The 22,218-nt window shown below is 44.5% G+C and overlaps 1 protein-coding gene across 2 annotated transcripts in view; it reads left to right on the top strand.

The window, feature by feature from the left end:
- TSHZ2 (teashirt zinc finger homeobox 2) overlaps positions 1-22,218 on the top strand; it is a 550,341-nt gene that overhangs the window by 459,578 nt on the left and 68,545 nt on the right. The window lies entirely within an intron of this gene.

Genomic DNA, 22,218 nt, shown 5'->3' with positions numbered 1-22,218 from the left:
GACAGAGTCTCGCTCTGTTGCCCAGGCTGGAGTGCAGTGGCGTGATCTTGGCTCACTGTAAGCTCCGCCTCCCGGGTTCACCCCATTCTCCTGCCTCAACCTCCCAAGGAGCTGGGACTACAGATGCCTGCCACCACGCCAGGCTAATTTTTTGTATTTTTTTAAGTAGAGACAGAGTTTCACCGTGTTAGCCAGGATAGTCTCGATCTCCTGACCTCGTGATCTGCCCGCCTCGGCTTTCCAGAGTGCTGGGATTACAGGTGTGAGCCACTGCGCCGGCCATTTTAAGCATTCTAATGAGAATAATACAAAATATCAGCTCACATGTACATATCGTGGTTCTGATGTACTAGCTGCTACTCTAAGCTGTTGACGTATACTATGTAGTTTATTTCTGACAGTGACCCCGAAAGAGGCAGGTACTTATTCCCGTTGCACAGATGAAGAAACTGAAGTGGAGGAATTTAAGTAACCTGTCCAGGGTCACACCATCAAAAAATGAAACAGTCAGCATACAGGTACTATCTCTCCAAGGAACCTCCAGAGACACCCATCAAAAGAGAATGCAGATTCTCCTTGCAATCCTGTCACTTAAAAAAGAGAGAGAGACCAGGTATGGATGGCTCGTGCCTGTAATCCCAGCATTCTGGGAAGCTGAGGCAGGTGGATCACTTGAGTTCAGGAGTTCGAGACCAGCCTGGGCAACATGGCAAAAACCCCATTTCTACACAAAATACAAAAATTAGCCAAGTATAGTGGCTCATGCCTGTAGTCCCAGCTACTCGGTAAGCTGAGGTGGGTGGATCACTTGAGCCTGGGAAGTTGAAGGCTACAGTGAGCCAAGATGGCGCCACTGTACTCTATCCAGTCTCATGACAAAGCAATACCCTGCCTTAAAAAAAAAAAAAAAGACAGAGAGAGAATGCTGAGAAAATCCTGCCCCAAATCTCTAAAAATTACAAAGGCAATAATGCAACCTCCTCAGCACATCCAGGAAGACTGGATGACTTGCCCAAGATTAAGTGAAGTCAAAACCAGTGCTTGAACAAGGATCTTCTCACTCCCAGGTATCAATCAATCCCCTGAGCATTCATTTCTCATCTGTGCACTGGACATCCAAATACCTGCTTACCAAATGATAGATTATCTACCGAAGCTCTTCAGCAACTAATAGCATTGTAAAAAATATTTTATAATTAGGAGTGTCTGAAGTCAGACTAACTGATTTGAATCAGCATTACCAATTAATGAAAGTTCTATCAAGCCAGGAACGGTGGCTCATGCCTGTACTCCCATCATCTTGGGAGGCCGAAGCAGGCGATTTGCTTGAGCCCAGGAGTTCTAGACCAGCTTGGGCAAAATAGAAGGACCCCATCTTTACAAAAATCTTTTAAAACATTAGCCAGTGTAACGGTGTATGCCTGTAGTCCCAGTTACTCAGGAGGCTGAGGTGGGAGGATCGCTTGAGCCTGGGAAGTCAAGGCTGCAGTGAGCCATAATTGCACCACTGTACTCCAGCCTGGGTGACAGAATGAGACCCTGTCTCAAAAACACAAAAAGAAGTTTTATCTGTGGACAATTTAGATCCTGCTCAAATTATCAGTTTTTTCCACCAGTAAAATGGGAGTAATCATCATAGCTATCTCATGGGATTCTGGAAGATTAAGTATTATGCATGCAATGCATACACTGAGCACCATCCCTTACATGTAGTAAGTGCTCAATAAATATTCCATAATAATAATAAGGAAATCATAGCCACAACATGTGTTATGCTGTGTTAGTTACAACAACATTGCAAACCTATTTTGATGAAGCAGGCCATTATAGCTTGAGTAAGAAATAAAATAAATAGGCAAACAACAGAACTTTAACCTAATACCATGACCACTCCCAAAGTTTAGCATATTACTGGAAATCGCTAATGGAGCACTGCCCATTATTCATTGATATGAACAGTGAGGAATCATGCATAATGGAACAGAGTCCCTGCTAACAGCAGATTCACGCACGATAATTTAAACTTGTTTGTATGGAAATAAAGGATGAGTCTTTGAAGTGAGCCTTAATGAGATTCTGCTTGATCTTTGGTGTATCCTGGGAGAAAGAGTTCAATTTTTCCTCCAGCATCCGACTCATGTTGGTGGCGTGTAGGAAAGAAAGAGCTGACTTAAATTATGAATGGCCTTTCTTGTCTTTGTGATAGCAGGTGAGGAGGGGGACACTCATCCAGGGGCACTGGGGAGATGCAGGGAGACAATCACAGTTCTCTCTGAGGTGGCTTCTGCATCAGAAACTTAGAGGAAGGCTTGGTGGGCTGGAGCCTCGGAAGGCATTCGTCATCCAGAAGGATGCTTTACAGACTCTGCAGGAGCAAAATAAGCTGGTGGGCTCTGGTGGGAGACGTGGGGCTATTATTGTGGCTCTGACCTTTTCAAATTCTGCTTGTGCATGAAAGGGATTCAGCTCCATCCCAAGTTCGTGCTGGAGGAGACCTGGCAAGCAGTCGCCTTGCCGGTCACTGCTGACCTGGCTGCTGTCCAACTCTGCAGACGTCTCGGTGTCAGCTCAACGTGGCCTGGCTGGCAGAAGGTCCCAGGAAGTGGGTTGGGTTTGGTTGCCAAATGCGAGAGAGTATGAGGTTTTGAGTTTTTAAAATCAATTCGAGTCATGGGACAGGTCTACCTCATTAGGTGACCATTAGATTTATGATAAAAAGATGATGACTGTGGAGTGCTGTGTACAGGCTGGCCACTCACTGTAGAGTGCAGAGTATAGACTGGCCACTCACTGTAGAGTCCTGACCATGGGCTGGCTACTCACTGTGGAGTGGAGAGTACAGACTGGCCACTCACTGTAGAGTGCTGAGCACAGGCTGGCCACTCACTACAGAATGCTGAGCATAGACTGACAACTCACTGTAGAGTACCGAGCACAGGCTGGCCACTCACTGTGGAGTGCTGAGCACAGGCTGGCCACATACTGTAGAGTGCTGAGCACAGGCTGGCCACTCACTGTGGAGTGCTGAGCACAGGCTGGCCACATACTGTAGAGTGCTGAGCACAGGCTGGCCACATACTGTAGAGTACTGAGCACCACCTCACTGCACACTGTAGAGTACTGAGCACAGCTTGGCTGCACACTGTAGGGTGCTGAATACAGACTAGCCACACGCTGTAGAGCCCTCAATGCCTGGTAGATGTCATTTTATTTTTCTTTTTACCTTTATCACTTTGAGGGCTTTTTCAAGTCTGTGGTCTTTCAGGCTCAATTAATTGTAACTCAGCCTCTGAGACAAAGTGTTTGTTGAATTTCTTCCACTGTTTTGACACAGAAATGCAGCATGAGTTGAAGTTGCAATGGACAGCATATGTCGAAACTTCCTCTTTGCCAGGCTCCTTGTGGGGACTCTCCTTACATCGCCTCCTTTAGTCCTCACCACTGCCCTATGGGGAAGAGTGTGCTTTTTTTTTGTTTTGTTTTGTTTTGTTTTGTTTTTTTGTTGAGACGGAGTCTCGCTCTGTCGCCCAGGCTGGAGTGCAGTGGCCAGATCTCAGCTCACTGCAAGCTCCACCTCCCGGGTTTACGCCGTTCTCCTGCCTCAGCCTCCCAAGTAGCTGGGACCAAGGCACCCGCCACCTCACCAGGCTACTTTTTTGTATTTTTTTAGTAGAGACGGGGTTTCACTATGTTAGCCAGGATGGTCTCGATCTCCTGACCTCGTGATCTGCCCGTCTCGGCCTCCCAAAGGAGTGTGCTTTTTAACTTCATTTTACAGATGAGAAAACTGAGGCCCATAAGGCGAAGTTACTCACTCAAGCCAATAAGCGGTAGGAATTGGGATTTGCACTCAGCACCCATTTGATCCTGGAGTCCGCTTTCTTGATTGTACTGCCTACTGCCTCACCCTCAACGGCTTCCTCTAATGGAGAAGCCTGCCCTCACCCTAATGAATACTCTCAGCTGGGCACACTTAAGGGAGGACCTCTGTGCATCTAAGGAGTTCATCTCAATCCCTCCCCAGGGTACAGATGTGCTATGTAACTTGGACAACGGGAAGTCCAGCACGGAGCAAAACAGAGGAGGGTGCTCTCCCAGACCTGTATCATCCACCTCCGTTATCTCCCCTCACACAGACTCAAGAATTCAGATCCCACCTATGTTGCCTTGGTATTCTAACAAACATCTCTCATGTTTAAGCTAACATGTCCTAAGCATTATGTTAAGAGGGTATCATGCATTCCGTCATGTAGAACTTTTATTCCTATTTGACCAGTGAGGCTCCTGAGGCTCCTGCGAGTTAAGTAACCAGCCCGAGAACACACAGCAGCTGCCTGGGGTGTCAGGACATTCCTGCATCCTTCGTGTGATCGATGCACGCTTACCTCTGTGTGCCTGATGTGGTGCTCAGTTTGGGGACACAGCAGTGACCGAGACAGATCAGGTGACTGCCCTTAGGGATCTACACTCTGGAGGGGAGACACAGGCTATGAACAAATATACAAACTAGACAACACAGTCACGTGCCCAATAGTGACATTTCAATCAACAATAGGCTGCACATAGGACAGTGGTCTCATAAGATTTAATTCCATATTTTTACTGTACCTTTTCTATGTTTTTTATTATACTTTCTTTTTTATTATTTTATTTCTTATTTAAATAGGTTTTGGGCCGGGCGCGGTGGCTCAAGCCTGTAATCCCAGTACTTTGGAAGGCCGAGACGGGCGGATCACAAGGTCAGGAGATCGAGACCAGCCTGGCTAACACGGTGAAACCCCCGTCTCTACTGAAAAAAATACAAAAAACTAGCCGGGCGAGGTGGCAGGCACCTGTAGTCCCAGCTACTTGGGAGGCTGAGGCAGCATAAACCCGGGAGGCGGAGCTTGCAGTGAGCTGAGATCCAGCCACTGTACTCCAGCCTGGGCGACAGAGCGAGACTCCGTCTCAAAAAAAAAAAAAAGGTTTTGGGGGACAGGTGGTGTTTGGTTACATGGGTAAGTTCTTTAGTGGTGATTTCTGAGATTTTGGTGCACCCATCACCTGAGCAGTGTACACTGTATCCAATGTGTAGTCTTTTATCCCTCACCCCTTCCCACTCCTCCCCGAGTCCCCAAAGTCCATTATGTTTTTCTTATCCCTTTGTGTCCTCATAGCTTAGCTCCCACTTATAAGTGAGAGCATATGATGTGTGGTTTTCCATTCCTGAGTTACTTCGCTTAGAATAATGGTCTTCAATTCCATCCAGGTTGCTGCGAATGCCATTATTTCATTCCTTTTCATGGCTGAATAGTATTCCATGGTATACATATATACCACGTTTTCTTTATCCACTTGTTGATTGATGGGCATTTGGGCTGGTTCCATGTTTTTGCAATTGTGAATTGTGCCGCTAAAAACATGAGTGTGCAGGTGTCTTTTTCATAAAATGACTTCTTTTCCCCTGGGTAGATATTCAGTAGCGGTATTGCTGGATCAAATGGTCGATCTACTTTTTGATCTTTAAGGAATCTCTACACTGTTTTCCATAATGATTGTACTAGTTTACATTCCCACCAGCAGCATAAAAGCCTTTTCTATGTTTCGATGTATCTAGATACACCAGTACTCACAGTGGGTATTACAGTTGTGTGTGGTATTCAGTACAGTCACATGTTGTACATGCTTGTAGCCTAGGAACCACAGGCTGTACCATGCAGCCTCGGTGTGCAGGAGGCTATGCCATCTAGGTTTGTGTAGTATGCTCCCTGATGTTCTCACAATAATGAAATCACCTGAGGATGCATTTCTCAGAATGTATCCCCAAGGTTTAGAGATCATTTCTATGAAAAAAGCAGCAGAAACAGGCAAAAGAAGAAACTGAGGGGAAGGAGGTGTTCGTTTCAATGGGGTAACCAAAGAGATCAGCCTGAGAAAGTGACATTTGATGCCTGGCCCGAGCGAGTGGAGGGAGGTGGAGGGAACACATGCCAGGCAGTGGGATGCTTGCGTGCAGAGTCCCCAGGGCAGGAACAAGTTGGGGAAACATCAGGAAGGTGTTTCTGCCCCAAGTGGGGTGGAGGAAGTGAGTGAGTCAGAAGGGAGGATTGTGCTCAGCCACATCAAACCGAACTTTGATTCTGCAGCCTGTTCTCCTACCCAACACACTGTTCAGCTCCCAGGACTGCCTCAAAAACACCAACTCCCACATTTCAGCTTTTGTTTTCGATACAGGGGGTACATGTGTAGGATTGTTACATTGGTATATTGGACCAAAGTAGTGGACACAGTACCCAACAGGTAGTTTGTCAACCCACGCTCCCTTCCCTCCCGCTCTCTAGTACTTCCCTGTGTCTATCGTTCCCATGTTACCACCCTACGTGCTCAGTGTTTAGCTCCTAGTTCTGAGAACATGTGGGATTTGGTTTTCCATTCCTGCATTAATTCGCTTAGGATGATGGGCCTCCAGTTCCATCCATGTTGCTGCAAAGGACAAGATTCCGTTCCTTTTTATGGCTGCATAGTATTCCATGGTGGAAAATAAAAGCTGAAATTAGAAAACAACTACCTTAAATCACTTTTAGATTGAGGCTCCATAAATAAATGAAATTCACACAGATTAAAAAAAAAAAATCAACTCCTATCCTGATGTCCACTTTACCTGAAGTTTCTCTCCTCTGTGGGTTCCCCAAGTCTCTTTCTTTTTAGATTATTACCAAATGTAGATACCCTGGAATCCATTCTCTTTTTAAATAATTTGAATTAAGCTAGGATAAATGTCCACCAAGAAGTGAGGAGTAGAGAACTCTGTGTGAAGCATCCACGTCTGGTCTGTGTCCTCCTTCATGTTCACGAATGGCTCTGCTGATGGAGGCCAACCCGAGTGTTTAATGTGGTACACATGCCATGAGGAAGGAGTGCCAATGTGGCTGCTCACACACAGAGACGCTTCCATCTCTGAGAGGTATTGAATGAGAGAATGCGCTGGTACTTTTATACTGAAGCATATCAATAGTGGAGTCGTCAAACTAGCCCCGTATTCAGGTGCGAGTCTTCAGTATTTCCAGCCGAAGGTCTGCGGCTCGCAGGCTCTGGGCATCTTCCCCTCTTCTGGCAGTGTGGCTTCTTCCTTCTTTACATTTTTGATTACTAACCACAGCTGTGAGCCAAAATATTATAATTAAATAAAATAAACAGATCCTGGGATGAGTCTTCGAGGAAAAAGCAGTCTTTTAAAAATCAAAATCTTCATGCATTTTATTTCATCATTATGCTAAGATGTTGAGAGAAACGGATTTTGAGAATATGACCTGGTGTCTGAGCACAGAAAAGAAAAACGTTCTCCCATTTAATCCGGCCCAGACTTTGTGTCTAGTCAATTACAAGTTCTAGCTAACCACCCCAGCATTTCAGGGATGGCCTTTTCTTTTCCTTTTTTTTAAACAGCAGGACTAAAATTTCATTGTATTGAACATAAATGGGAAAACGTACATTGCAGAGTAAAATTTAAAATGCTTTTATGGAATTTTCATTATAAAACTGCCTGTAATGGAGTTGACCTCATATTCACCTAAGATTTCTCTGGCTCCGAGTTCAGATTTCATGCCAATTAACATGTTAATGACATATATCATTTAAAGAGCCCATCATAACTTTTATCACATCATGTTACATCTATTTCCTTGTAATTAAATCAGAATTACAGGGTGTAATTACTTTTCTTTTCCTGAATACCCATTCCTTTTCAGACATTTAAATTCAAGTGCAAGTACTAAAAGACACTTGAAAGTAACAACCTAATAAAAATATTATCAATTAATGAAAGCATTGGGTTTCTCCTACTATCTGGTTTCTTTTTGACAAATTCCTATCTCCCCATGTACTTTGCATGACATGTAATGATTGGTCGTATCCAGTCAAATGCTTCCTAAGCTCTTTAAATCCTCAGGGCCCTAGTCTCTATTAATATGCAACATTCTCACACATAAATATAATTACATACAATTATTAGCGGAAAAGGATCAGATAAGGTTTATTAAGGAAATATCCTATAATTATCCAAGTCCAAGACTTCCCCTTACATGCTATTTCAATGAAGGGTTAGAGTCTATAATCATTACACCTGCATTGATCACTGATGGCAGGATCAAAGAAGGGGCACACCTTTGTTTAAAAGACTTAAACAATTATTTTGTAGATAAATCTACAAAAATTCTGGACCTAGAGGTAATTATCTGGTCTTCCACACGCTCCTTGACATCCAATTTAAAACTTAGGTTGGCTGGGCTTGGCAGTTAACCCCTGTAATCTAGCATTTTGGGAAGCCGAAGTGGGTGGATCACCTGAGGCCAGAAGTTGGAAACCAGCCTGGGCACCAGGGCGAAACCCTGTCTCTATAAAAATACAAAATTAGTCGGGTGTGGTCGTGCATACCTATAGTCTCAGCTACTCAGGAGGCCGGGGCAGGAGAATCACTTGAACCTGGGAGGCGGAGGTTGCAGTTAGCTGAGATTGCACCATGGCACTCCAGCCTGGGCAGCAGAGCGAGAATCTGTCTCAAAAAAAAAACAAAAAAAACTTAAAGTTGTATCATACTTATTTTTGGAACCTTGTTGTAACTTGAAGTAGTATCTAAGAACTGGGAAGCAGTCTACAGGCGTGTGCTGTCCTATGATGATCTATTAGGATTGTGTGGGCAGAACTACCAGAGACTGACATATATGATTTGAGGAAGTCAGTACTTGAAGGTAGGTAGAAAAGGAACTCCTTTGCTGTCAGGAAGTTCTACATACATAGATCAATTCACTCATTCATTTGGCAAATATTTATTGAGTGCTTATAACAGCTAGGTACTTTTTTAGTCCTAGGTACTATTTTAGTCCTGGTCAAGATCACTGTTGCCAAGGTGCCAACATTCTAGGGAAAGAGAACAGGCCATAAACTAGTAAACAGAAGAATGAATAAGATAATTGCAGCTAGTGATGAGAGACAAGAGGAAAAGTTAGCAGAACAAGGTGATAAAACGCAATAATGGCCAGGTGCGGTGGTTCATGCCTGTAATGCCAGCACTTCAGGAGGCCAAGGTGGGTGGATTGCTTGAGCTCAGGAATTCAAGACCAGCCTGGGCAACATGGCGAGACCCTGTCTCTATCAAAGATACAAAAAATTAGCCAGGCATCATGGTGTGCACCTGTGGTCCCAGCTACTCGGGAGGCTGAGGTGGGAGGATCACTTCAGCCCAGCGGGCAGAGGCTGCAATGAGCCAAGATTGCACCACTGCACTCCAGCCTGGGTGACAGAGAAAGACTTTGTCTCAAAAAAATAAATACTTTTTTTCAAAAAAGAAAAGAAATAGTGGTGAGGTGGATGATTCTAGACAGGGTAGATGATGAAGACATCTCTAAGGTACCTAACTTTTGAGCTGAGACCTAAGTATTGTGAAAGAGCAAGAGAGGATCAGGGGGCACAGAACCACCAACCCTCAAGGTTCTAAGAGGGAAAGAGCTGATGTTTTGGAAGACAAAGAGCAGGTGGATGTGGCTAGAACAAAGGGAGCAAGATCACAAACATGGCGGTAAAAAGATGGCACCATCTATGTAGACTCTCTGGGCTGCCAAAAGCTTATAGTTTTTGCTCTAAGAATGACAGAAAGCAGCTTGAAGGTTTTAAGCCAGGAGGTGACATTATTCAAATTACATTTTGAAAAGGATATTCTGGGCCGGGCGCGGTGGCTCAAGCCTGTAATCCCAGCACTTTGGGAGGCCGAGACGGGCAGATCACAAGGTCAGGAGATCGAGACCATCCTGGCTAACACGGTGAAACCCCGTCTCTACTAAAAATACAAAAAACTAGCTGGGCGAGGTGGCGGGCGCCTGTAGTCCCAGCTACTCGGGAGGCTGAGACAGGAGAATGGTGTGAACCTGGGAGGCGGAGCTTGCAGTGAGCTGAGATCCGGCCACTGCACTCCAGCCTGGGCGACAGAGCGAGACTCTGTCTCAAAAAAAAAAAAAAAAAAAAAAAAAAAAAAAAAAAGGATATTCTGGGTGTAGAGGCTGGATTTGGAGAGGCAGGAGTAGAAGCATCAGACATTTAGGAGGCTGTTGGTGCCATCTAGGTGAGCAAAGGAATTAGCTTAACCTCAGCTTGACCTACCTGTGCCAGGACACAGGTGGAGTCCCTGGTATGACAAGTGGACAAGCAAGGGCCACTAAACAGGCATGTGGCAGCTTGCAGGAACCCCCACTTCCTTCTGATCATTTGTTGAACAAATATATCATATCTACCATGTGCCAGGCATTGTTTTAAGCTTGGAGAATGTAGAAGGGAACAAAGTAGGCAACATCTTGTTCTTATGGACCCCAAATAATGACAGAAGAGCAAGTCAGGCGAGGAAAGGTGTCTTGGCAAAAACTAAAACACAGCATGGGGAAGAACAGGGAAGTGGGGAGAGACAGCTACTTTAGATTCCAGGCTCAGGGAAGGCCACATGGAAGACATGAGATCTGCATAGTCCTGAATGAGGTGACATCAAAATGCGACCCAAATATCAACTGTTCCCACATCTTCCTAATCCCCACATTTTGCCTCTGTTTTCCCTTGATGCCAACCCCAAACTCAGCCCCACTCCAGGGTCTCTCACTAAAGCACCAATGAGCAATGGGGATGTCAGAAAATGTTCACTAGGGAAACACAGTAGTGGGGGTAACATCATGTGTACAGCGACCCCGACAAAGCCTCTCCCACATTTCTCTAGAAAAATCCTGAAGATTTCTTTTCTCTTCCCCTCTGCACATGACTTCCAGCTTTCTTCTTCAATTCCTTTCTTCTTGATTTCTCTTGTTTCCACAATACCCAGTCCTGTTTTCTGCTGCAATGCAGAGCAATTCAGCTCGGCCCCAAATCTGCCCACCAAGCTCTCCAGCATACTCAGCAAAACAATGCTCTTCTGTGAAAAGGATACTCGGTGGTCATTTTTGTCCCTTAGGGTTTCACCTCCTCTTTCCTATCACAAGTGGCTCAATATGGTATTTCTCCTTAAAACACTCAGTGCCCTCACTAAGGAAAATTCTTTTGAATGCAATTATCACCTTGCAAATGGGTTATGTATAGGCATGTGCCTAAAAGTTCCCCACTTATTGAGCCCAGAGATTCATTTCCATGGAATCTCATGGAAATTAAGAGGATCAAAAGCCACCTAACTTTGCACAGCTTCTTCTTGTCCATGGTTAACTATGTTTACTCTCTCTCCACATATAAAGTCAGGCCAAGATGAGAATGTAAGAGAATTCTTGCCATACATCTATGGACTTTGGTTTAATGCAGGGGTTGACCCACTACAACCAGTGGAAAGGTCTTATAAGAACACAACCATGGCCTTCACATGCAGGTTGCCTGTTTCTGCTTTTTCATTATGGTGCAGAACAAAATCATTACACAGTACAAAAGCAGTGCCATGCAATGCACACAGGTGTGGCTACATTCCAATACCACTTTACTTCTGGACACTGAAATCTGGCTTTCATGTAATTCTCACATATCATGAAATATTATTCTTTAATTTTTTCCAACCAGTTAAAAATGTAAAAACAATTCTCAGCCTGCAGACTTTACAAAAACAGGCCACAGGACGCATTTGGCCTGTGGGTCATAGTTTACCACCCTGATTTAAGGGGTTGTTAACAAACATGAGATCCTCTGGGTTATTGAATAAATCTCAGCATCACAAGGTCTCAGCATCCTCCTGGGGAGAAAGCAGAGCTTGTGTCCAGCTGTGCCTGGACTCCCCATGAAACCGCCAGGTAGCCAGTCTCCAGAATGCCTGTCCCTCCACAGAAACGCTGTCCCTTTCAGTTCTTTGAGTCTGGAGTCTGAGCCCTTTGAGGAAGGGTCCTCCTTCTTCATCCTGGTGTCCTCAGCATTCGACACAGAGTCCAGTACCAAGCAGGTACTCAAACCACATTAGTGGAGAAAAGCAACCCAGGAATGTATGAAAGACAGAGCATCTTTTGTGTGGTTCTCAAGCCAGTCTCTAATATCGTTAAAGCATTCGATAAGATAAAATCATTACTTACTAGCAAAATGAATAATTAACCATTTCTCAAAATCTAGTAGGACAGACAAGAAGGAGGAAGACAGGGAGCTATGTGTACATATGAGTGATATGTCTAAGTGACTTCTTGAAATACAGAGCCCGTTGCCCCCACTCCACAGTGGAAATCCATCAATTTCCAAATGAGTTGAAGCCATTTCCTGACAGTTGGGAGGAAAGGGGTCAAACCGTTGAGCTCCTGTTCGTCTTCAGCATTTTACAATTTAGAGCTGGCCTTGTTTAAAGCCCAACCTGTCATTACTGCTAATATTGAGATCGGACACTTTGATCCAAATGGAACCTGACTGCCTGATACAACCCAAAGTTAAGCTGCTTCCAAACACATCTTTCACTCTGTATATCATCCTAGCTGGCTGATGTCTGTTTCAACTGAGCAATGGGGTGCTCTCATGATGGTGCAATGGAGAACTGATGTTGCATGAACTTTTCTGCTGTTGTTTCTTTTCCAACTGACAGCTTAGCCCTGCACCCTAGGCTAGCCTGTTTGTCTCGTAGAGACGGTCACTGATTCCCTCTCTTCCGATTAGCCTGGGCAATGATTGGGATAATTTAGGACGTGCACTGTTTGATCATCTGTACACTTACAACAAATAAAACATTTTAATATGAGCAGTCACTACGTGTTTACTGTATCATATTGCTGAGAGCTGAACAAATGCCAAAGCTATAACAGAAGGGGGGATGTGAACTCCAGAATGATGACACTAATAAGGAAATTACAAAAGGCCCAACAAATGGCATTTGTGTTAAATCAATAATGCTCTGTTTGTTTTTTTTAATTCTAATCTTTCTTCAGAAAAAAAAAAAAATTATCTTTCTAAACAGTTGGCGATTCCTATTCTTGTTCGTCTTCCTGAACATAATTAAAAACATGTTGTGGTGCCTACTTAAGACATCAACTTTCCCAAGGCTGTCTTGTCCACTGCGTTTTAAACAAAGACACTTGTTTTGGCGTTGTGCCCTTAATTAATCATTTGAGGCTTTATTGCTGTACCAAAAAAAAAAAAAAAAAAAAAAAAAAAAAAAAAACAGTCTTTGTTTAATGATTCATCACAAGCCCAATTTCTGCAGAACTTAATCAAATACAGAACCAACTTTCTAATCAGCTTGAATATTAAAAAACATTGATGTAGTCCTTGTTTTCAGGATGTTATTTGATAAAATAAATATTGGTATGTGACACTCTGTTCATATAGGCTGCTTAGGAATTTTTTCATGGAGATGAGATGAACGTTTTGCTTTTGGAGTTGAGAATGGAAGTCCATTGTTGACTGAGAAAACAGAAACTTTGATGGCCCAGTGAATGTCATTTAGCACCTGGGCCTTGCAGAGCTGGGGACAAAGCCTTGAAAAGGGTCTTAAGAATTCACATCTTTGTTTGCTTTTTTTTTTTTTTTTTTTTTTTGAGACGGAGTCTTGCTCCGTCTCCCAGACTGGAGTGCAGTGGTGCTATCTCGGCTCACTGCAAACTCTGCCTCTTGGGTTCAAGCGATTCTTCTGTCTCAGCCTCCTGAGTAGCTGGGATTATAGGTGCATGCCGCCACACCCGGCTACTTTTTGTATTTTTAGTAGAGACGGGGTTTCACCATGTTGGCCAGGCTGGTCTTGAACTCCTGACCTCAGGTGATCTGCCCACCTCGGCCTCCCAAAGTGCTGGGATTACAGACATGAGCCACTGTTCCTGGCTTTGTTTGCCATTTTTGATGTTCACTCTGAGAATCAGAGGGCACATCCCAGGATGAAGGTGACTCCAGGACATGCTGAGCGCAGCTATCCTCCCTGACTTACCACTTACATAGATCAGGCCGTGGGCTCTCCCCTACTTTTGCTCAGCCTTCAAACCACCAGCTCCGCCAGAGTCCTCATCAAACTTCCTTTCTCCAGGCACATCCCTGAGCAGAATTCATGTAGAAGTTACTGATATAAGAAAAGAGAAACAGCAAACCAAGGCACCTGTAAGTTATGAAAAAAGTCTCAATATGACAACAAAACTGGTGGAGGAGGAGGTATAGCATTTGAATTAAATCAGCTTACAAAACACATCGCTCTCTGGGCTTGGCATACATAACAACTTAAGAAGAAGTTGGGGAATTCTGTTATTATTATCATTTTTATTATTATTATTATTATTAGCTGTGTTATATTTATGAAAATGTAAAATCCATGGTATTGATCATCAGTATCTGTTTTTTTGGGTTTTTTGTTGTTGTTGGCATGGAGTCTCGCGCTGTCACCCGAGCTGGAGCTCAGTGGAACGATCTAGGCTCACTGCGGCCTCTGCCTCCCAAGTTCCAGTGATTCTCCTGCTTCAGCCTTTTGAGTAGCTGGGATTACAGGCATGCCCCGGCACACCTGGCTAACTTTTGTATTTTAGTAGAGATGGTGTTTCACCATTTTGGCCAGGCTGGTCTAGAACTTTTGACCTCATGTGATCCACCTGCCTCGGCCTCCCAAAATGCTGGGATAACAGGCATGAGCCACCATGCCTGGCCATTGGTACCATTTTTAAAGCACTTTAATATGAGCTGTAATTCAATGTTCCCTAGATCCTGCTCCTTCGAGTCAAATATTATTGCACATGGCACTTATGAAACACTTTCCTGTTCATAACTGTGAACCATGTTCAGCATTTTGGGGGCATCTTCTGTAAGATGGGAAGCGGGGCCTTCATTTTACAGAAGAATGAGTGGGGGCTACATTTGACCTGAAGATTTTCTGCAGCTAGGACCATGGCCTTGGACTCCATCAACCTTCCTGACATGATGTGGGTCCCAGGGGCCTCCAGTCTCAACTCATCCCAGACTTGGCATGAATTTATGTAAAGGGAGGAAACTGTGAGCACTTCTCTAAAATCTAAGGGCAGCCTGAAGACTGTGGGTCTCCCAAGTGAGCTCCAGGTCTTGGCCTGGGGCAATTAGGAAACGATGGTTAAGAGAAGAGCTTTAGAATCTCTTCTGACAGACCTGGCCTCAAATCCCCACTCCTACTGGGAGAACCCAGGACACTTACATAACTTCTCTGAACCTATTTCCTCACCTTAAAAAAGTGACTTAAGAGTACCTAAGGCTGGGGGTGATGGCCCACATCTGTAATCCCAGCACTTTGGGAGGCTAAAGTGGGAGGACTGCTCAAGCCCAGGAGTTCAACACCAACCTGGGCAACATAGTGAGACCTCGTCTCTATAAAAAATTTAAAAATTAGCCAGGTAGCATGGCACATGCCTGTAATCCCAGCTACATGGGAGGTTGAGGCAAGAGGATCTCTTCAGCCTAGGAAGTCAAGGCTGCAGTGAGCTGTGTTAATGCTACTGCACTTAAGCCTGGGTGACAGAGCAAGAACCTGTCTCAAAAAAAAAAAAAAAAAAGTACCTACCTCATAGATGGAATTAAATTAGCCTATTCAAGCCAGAACATTTAACAAAGAGTACCACACATAATGAGCATTAAATAAATGTTAAAACATGCATACATGTTGAATAGGCATGTTGCCCGAAGGGTGATCAAAGCATCATTTTCTTTCTTTCTTTATTTCAACTCTGTTCAGAGGGAATAAACATTCCCCTCCCTTGAATAAGACTTCAGGCAACTCATGACTTTTCTGTTCACTCTTAGCAGGGACGGGCCTATGGTCCCATTAAGACTCAGTTCACAGACCCAGTTCAGAGTCAGAAAAGTCAGGCTAACATGTCCGGTCCTGCCCTGGGCTGGAGGCACCCAGTGGGAAAGGGCAGAAGGGCTGGATTCTTCTCTACGGCTGCTCCTCTGGTCTCCTCCCCAGCCTGCTGACAACAGCTTCAGGGTGGTTAGAAAAGCGAACGGGACAAGAAAGGTCCCAGCGCTGGAGCAAGGTTACTGGCTCCCAGCCTGTGCTCCAGGAGAGGTGTCAAAGCTGATTCATTGTTGCTTTTGTTTTTGTTGTTGTAAATTACACATAGCAGACAATTTACCCTTTCAACCATTTTTAAGTGGACAGTTCTGTGGCTTTAAGTGCATGCAAACTGTTCTACAACCATCACCACTATCCATCTCCAGGGAAACAAGCTAACTCTTGGTTTCCTGGGCACTCACAGGCTTTGTGGACGGTTCCTTCTAGGCCACTGCTTATGACGTTCCCTGCTCCGGGCAGAGGCCTCCCTCTCTCAGGGGGTGCACAGTGACTCTCCACGCTGCTTCCAAGTGTCAAGGATCCACCTTCAGCCCCTGGTTAAGGGACAGCCTCATTAAACGTGCCTCAGCACCACCACCCACGGGCTCCCTCCCCTGCAGGGTCTGTAACAATCACTCCCCACTCCTTCCCTCAACAAACTGTCAGTGGTCAGCTGATCCAAGAAAGCCGATTCCTCCTGAAACCCATGGGAGCAGCTAGAAGCCTTCTGTTTCTGGAAAGACCTCTGATCCCAGTCCTCAGGTTGGAGTCAGGGACCAGGGCTTTCTGGCTCCCTGGTCGGCCTCGACATCTTCTTAACCCACCCCCAGTACTCCTGTCCCAGCTACACTCGTGTTTGTCTTGGCTCAGGTTCCCCTAGAAGCCTCTAAAACAAGGATTCCTGATCCCAGGAACCCTTGGTAGGGGACAGCGGAAGAGGGACAGGGAGGTGAAGGGCAGCTAGTCATGCATGCTGTCATCGTGGGGAACTGGTCCTTGATCCTTCAGAGTTCTGGGAGCAGGTGTAGAACATAGTCCTCAGAGAGAGCTGGGGTGTTTACAAACCAACTCCCGCTGATCGGTGGCTGGCAGTGGCAAGGCGTGGAAGTGAGGCGGCAGCAGGCCAGGTGGAGGGATTTCACTTTCAGTCACTTTGCTTCAGATGTCTCCGCCAGTGGACGCTGGCCGCCAGAGAAAGCGCCCAGGCAAAGGATGCAGGTGCTGGACTTAGAAATCCTACAGTGTGGCCAGGTGCGGTGGTGCACGCCTGAATCCCAGCACTTTGGGAGACCGGTGGGAGATCACGTGAGCTACTAGGTTTGAATCTTAGTTCTACCACTTGCAAGCTGTGTAATATCGGGGAAGTCGCTTCATTTTCCTGGCTCAGTTTCCCCATCTGATAAATGGGACTATTGAAGTATCCATTTCATATGGTGGGTAGGAGATGACATGAGTTAACATGGGTAAAGCAGTTAGAAGAATGCTTGGTGCATAGCAAGCACTATTCCATTGTGAAGTATTTTCCATCTATTGGAATTGCATAAGCACATTTTAGTTTTCTACGCCTGGAGACCCAGTGCAGCCTTTCAAACTAATGAAGGAAATTCTTCTGTGCTCATACAAAACAATTGCAAGACTTATTACTTAGTGGAAATACCAAGTGTCTATAGTATTCACCTTTGTGTTAAAAATAATATCTAAATGATATCCAAAAAAGTTGTTCTTAAAAATAATATTAATATAGCCAGTAATCCCAGTACTTTGGGAGGCTGAGGCAGGAGGATCACTTGAGTCCAAGAGTTGGAGACCAGCCTGGGCAATATGGCAAAACCCCATCTCTACTAAAACTACATAATTAGCCAAGCATAGTGGCACATACCTGTAGTCCCAGCTACTTGGACTTGAGCCTAAGAGATCAAGGCTGCAGTGAGCCAAGATCGTGCCACTGCACTTCAGCCTGGGTGATAGAGCAAGACCCTGTCTCAAAAAATAAAAGTAGAAATAAAAATTTAAAAATAATAATATATACATATACACACATTTATGTTTATGCAGAGAATATTTCTGGAAAGATTAGAAATGAGCCCTAGGGTTACAGGGGCACTTTATGTTTTTCTAGCGTTTGACTTTGTACTAAGTTCTTGTCCTATTTTTTTTTTTTTAGGAACATTTTTATTTAAAAGAATAAGCCAGGACTGACTGGGCATGGTGGCTCACACCTGTAATCCCAGCACTTTGGGAGGCCAAGGCAGGAGGATTGCTTGACCCCAGGAGTTTGAAATCAGCCTGGACAACATAGCCAGACCCCATCTCTATCAAAAAATAAAAGGATTAGCCAGTCCTGGTGGTGCACACATGTAGCTCCAGCTACTCAAGAGGCTGAGGTAGGAGGATCACTTGAACTCAGGAGTTCAAGGCTACGGGCATGGATGGCATGACTCCTTTGCCAGCAGCCTGCCAGGAGCTAAGATCATACCACTGCACTTCAGCCTGGGCAATAGAGCAAGACCCCATCTCTTTTAAAAAAATTTGTTTAATAAAAAATGATAAGAGCAAGCCAGGATTATTCTCAGTGGTTAATAGCACTGGACTTCAACCCAAGGCTCACGCAAGCACATTTCCACGTGAATCTTGCTGACTTTCTTGTTAATAAGGCTGCTGAGCTTGGTGAAGTGGCCAGAGTGACCAGGCTCACGAGTGGGCAAACTCGGGTCTGCTGCCTTCCAGCCACGTGACCTGGGGCAAGCCATGTCATTCTCTGCACCTCATTCTTTTTTCAGATGGGCAAGAGTAGCTTCTTCAGGTTTTTAGAGGATTGATTGAGATAATGTTTGTAAAATGCTGAGGACAGGGCCTGTCATATATAAATAGGGGTTATTATTATACACGGTGACTGATTTCTAACTACCAGCTTTACAAAGGTGGCAGCGAATCAAGATAGTCATTATTGTCATTTATGCAAATTAAGAAGACAACACCTAGAAAAGAAAATATCTTTCCCCTCTCTCTTGCGTTTGCCTTTAACATACTCCATTACTGAAAACCCTTAAGGCTTCTGTTGAAAACTTACACAATCAACACATTAAAAATCAGCAAAATGCCAGGTTGGCTATTGTCTAAGATTCATCTTTGTAGTCTAATGAACGTCCTAAGAAATGCCAGTGGGGGAAAAAATTAAATATGCAACGATAAAATGATCAGTACAGTTGATTCCAGAGAAGCAGGCACTGCAGCTCCTATCGCTCTGCTCTCCACTGGGGCCCCAGGCCCCTCATTGCCCCCCACAGTCTCTGCTCCTTCCTCTGCTCCCCACCCCTTCCTCCTCCTCCATGCACCCCATGCACCCCATACACACAGCTTCCTCCTCTACAGGCCTCCCGAATAGCACTACTCTTACTAGCCTAAAACTATTACAGATAATTACCTACATATACTTACCCATACAATTTCCTCCAAATCTGTATAATGTCTTAACCCCATACTATAAATAGAAAACAAAAAGAAAGTTTATTATAGTAAAACGTGATGTATGTGTGTATATACATATTATATGTGTGTGTGCATGTGTGTATTTATGTGTGTACAAGTGTTCATGCCCGTGTACTATATATGTGTATGTGTAGTAAAACATGATATATGTGTATATACATATGTGTGTGCATGTGTGTGTATGTGTGTGCACACGTGTGCATGTGTGTGTACTATATATGTATATGTGTAGTGAAACCTATATGTGTAGTGAAACGTATATGTGTGTATGTATATATATATGTGTGTGCATGTGTGTACATATGTGTAGGCACACGTGCATGCTTGTGTACTATATATGTGTATGTGTGTGTGTGTATATATACACACACACAGGCATGACAGTGTTAGGAGATGTAAGAGGAAGTCTGTATTTAAGAAGACAATATTTAATGTTCTGTTATTTGCCCCTTTTCTTCATACTGACATTTTGAAACAAAAGCTAAATAATGTATGTGTGTAGATGTGTGTATATGTACATCCTGGTGAATCTGGTAACTGTCAGGAGGGTCATGGAGCTAGAAAAGAAAGGTTTCAGTTGGGACTAACACAGTCAGCTCTGCAATTTAGGAGGGTTGCCCTGGCACCCACGTGAAGGGCAGGTGCGTGGTGAAGACAAGAGTGGAGGCAGGGAGGCCATGTGAGGCCACTGCCATGCTGGGCAACTACAGCAAGGATTAGAGGGAGATGAGAGAGAAAGGCTCGCAGTGGGCGGAACACAGACCCCAGAGGGCGATTTGGGTGTTGGGTGCAGGTCTTAGTGGTCATCAGGATGAAGGTGGCAGGAAGTGGAGCAACAGAGATCCAGATATGGAAAGAGCACATGCTGATTCCAGAGAGGCACTGGAAATAATAGCAATATCCAGAAAGTCTGCTCACCCGGCGTCATTCCTTCAGACAGTAGTCGGGCTCTATTCACTTATAAGTTTTCCCACAGGGCTGTGAGCTTGAGAGCCAGTTCTTTGCCCTTTTTAATCTCTGTAGCCTCTACAAGGAAAAGGGGTATGAGCGTGCCAGGACCAGTGGGCTAAATCTTACCCAGCACCTGCTATAAAGTTTCAGGGCACACAGCCGCACCCATCATTTACGTATTGCTGCCTTAACTCTGCAATGGCTTAGTGGAGTACTTGTTACAGAAACCCTACGGCCTGCAGATTCAAAAATGTTTACCATTGACCTTTTAAGAAACTGCCAGCCCCATGATCTCGCATCATGCTGAGAATATATAGATGTCCCACAAATATTTACTCAGTGTGTCAATGCAAATCATAACAACAGGACTTCTTTTCGTCATACAGAGAAATAATCCACTGATTCTATTTTGACTGGCACACTCCTTGGATTGCATCTCCCCAAATGTGAACCTCTTTTTTCCCAAGTCATTCATTCTCCCATTTGGTTCAATCCTTTGGAGAATTAATTCTTGAAAAAGACTGGTCTCAGGGGAGCCCTTGAAGACAGCTAAGACTAAAAGTTTTGGGACAGAGATTGTTTTCTCAACCTTGGCACTACTGACATTGTGGGCAGACTTGTTCTCTTGTTGGGGGCTCTCCTGTGCATTGTAGAATGCTGAGCAGCAGTGCTGGCCTGTACCCTCCCTCCTCCCCTGCATGACTCTCAAAGCTGTCTCCTAGGGGCCAAAGACTCCTTCCATTAGAAAAGCATGAATCTAGAGAGAGAAACTGTAGGTAAGAACTAAGCACCATCTTGCAAACATCCTTGAGGATATCTATACACAGACACACAGACACACACACACACACACACACCATAGTTTTTTATTTTATTTTATTTGTTTGTTTCCTTTTGAGAAACAGTCTCGCTCTGTCACCCCGGCTGGAGTGCAGTGGCACAATATTGGCTCACTGCAACCTCTGCCTCCAGGTTCAAGTGATTCTCCTGCCTCAGCCTCCCAAGTAGGTGAGAATACAGGTGTATGCCATCACTCCCAGCTAATTTTTGTAGTTTTAGTGGAGACAGGGTTTCACTATGTTGGCCAGGCTGGTCTCCAACTCCTGACCTCAGGCAATCTGCTAGCCTTGGCCTCCAAATGTGCTGGGATTATAGGCATGAGCCACTGTGCCCGGCTGTCCTCCACCATTGTTTTTTAGAATAATGTGATAGGAATTTGCACAGCCTCCCTTCATAACCCATTCTAATCACTCAACTCAGCCTATCAGAAAATTTCTGATGTCTAACCTAATTCCTGCTTGCTGCATATGCTTCTCTTTTTTTTCTTATCCTGTCTTCAACAAAAACTAAAAAATAGGGATGAGCTGGTATAGATGCTTGTCATAATAATCCTCCTTCTATGACAGTCTCTTTACAAAGAAAGCTGGAGAATACATAATAAAAGTAATCACTCATTCAACAAACACTGAGCACCTCCTCACCTGGTACTGCTTTGGGTGCTAGAGACACGGCAAGGAACAAGAGTGAACAGGGCTCTGAGCTCACAGAGCAACATTCTAGTAAGAGGAGCAAATCATCAAATAAGCATACAAGATGATAGCACTTATTAATGAGTGTTTGATGCCATAAGAGTGGCCGTGGCTGGGGTTGGAGGAGACCCTTAGCTAGAATGGTAAGGAAAGGTCTTGCTGTAGAGGGAATATTTAAGCAGAGGTCTATATGATTCCAAACAGTAGCCTGCTGAGAGAACAAAGGGGAGAAATATCTGCTTTCCATGAGTTCGCCATTCCAGGTTTTCCATCTACAATGAGTGTGGGATCCTACTACTTCCCAAGGTTCCGTTTTTTCTGATGAGGAGGGAAGAAATGTCTGTGTGATCCTGGATTCTCTGAGCAGCCCCAAAAAAATAGCTCTCTTGATTAGCCTGATGCAGCCTGAGGATGTCATAGGTGTATTAGTCTGTTTTCACACTGCCGATAAGGACATACCTGAGACTGGGCAATTTACAAACGAAAGAGAGGTTTATCGGACTTACAGTTTCACAT

The sequence above is a fragment of the Rhinopithecus roxellana genome, chromosome 13 (assembly GCF_007565055.1).
Source record: "Rhinopithecus roxellana isolate Shanxi Qingling chromosome 13, ASM756505v1, whole genome shotgun sequence".
Taxonomy (NCBI): Eukaryota; Metazoa; Chordata; class Mammalia; order Primates; family Cercopithecidae; genus Rhinopithecus; species Rhinopithecus roxellana.
Note: the sequence above shows the minus strand (reverse complement) of the source record. Positions and strands in the feature narration are given on the sequence as shown.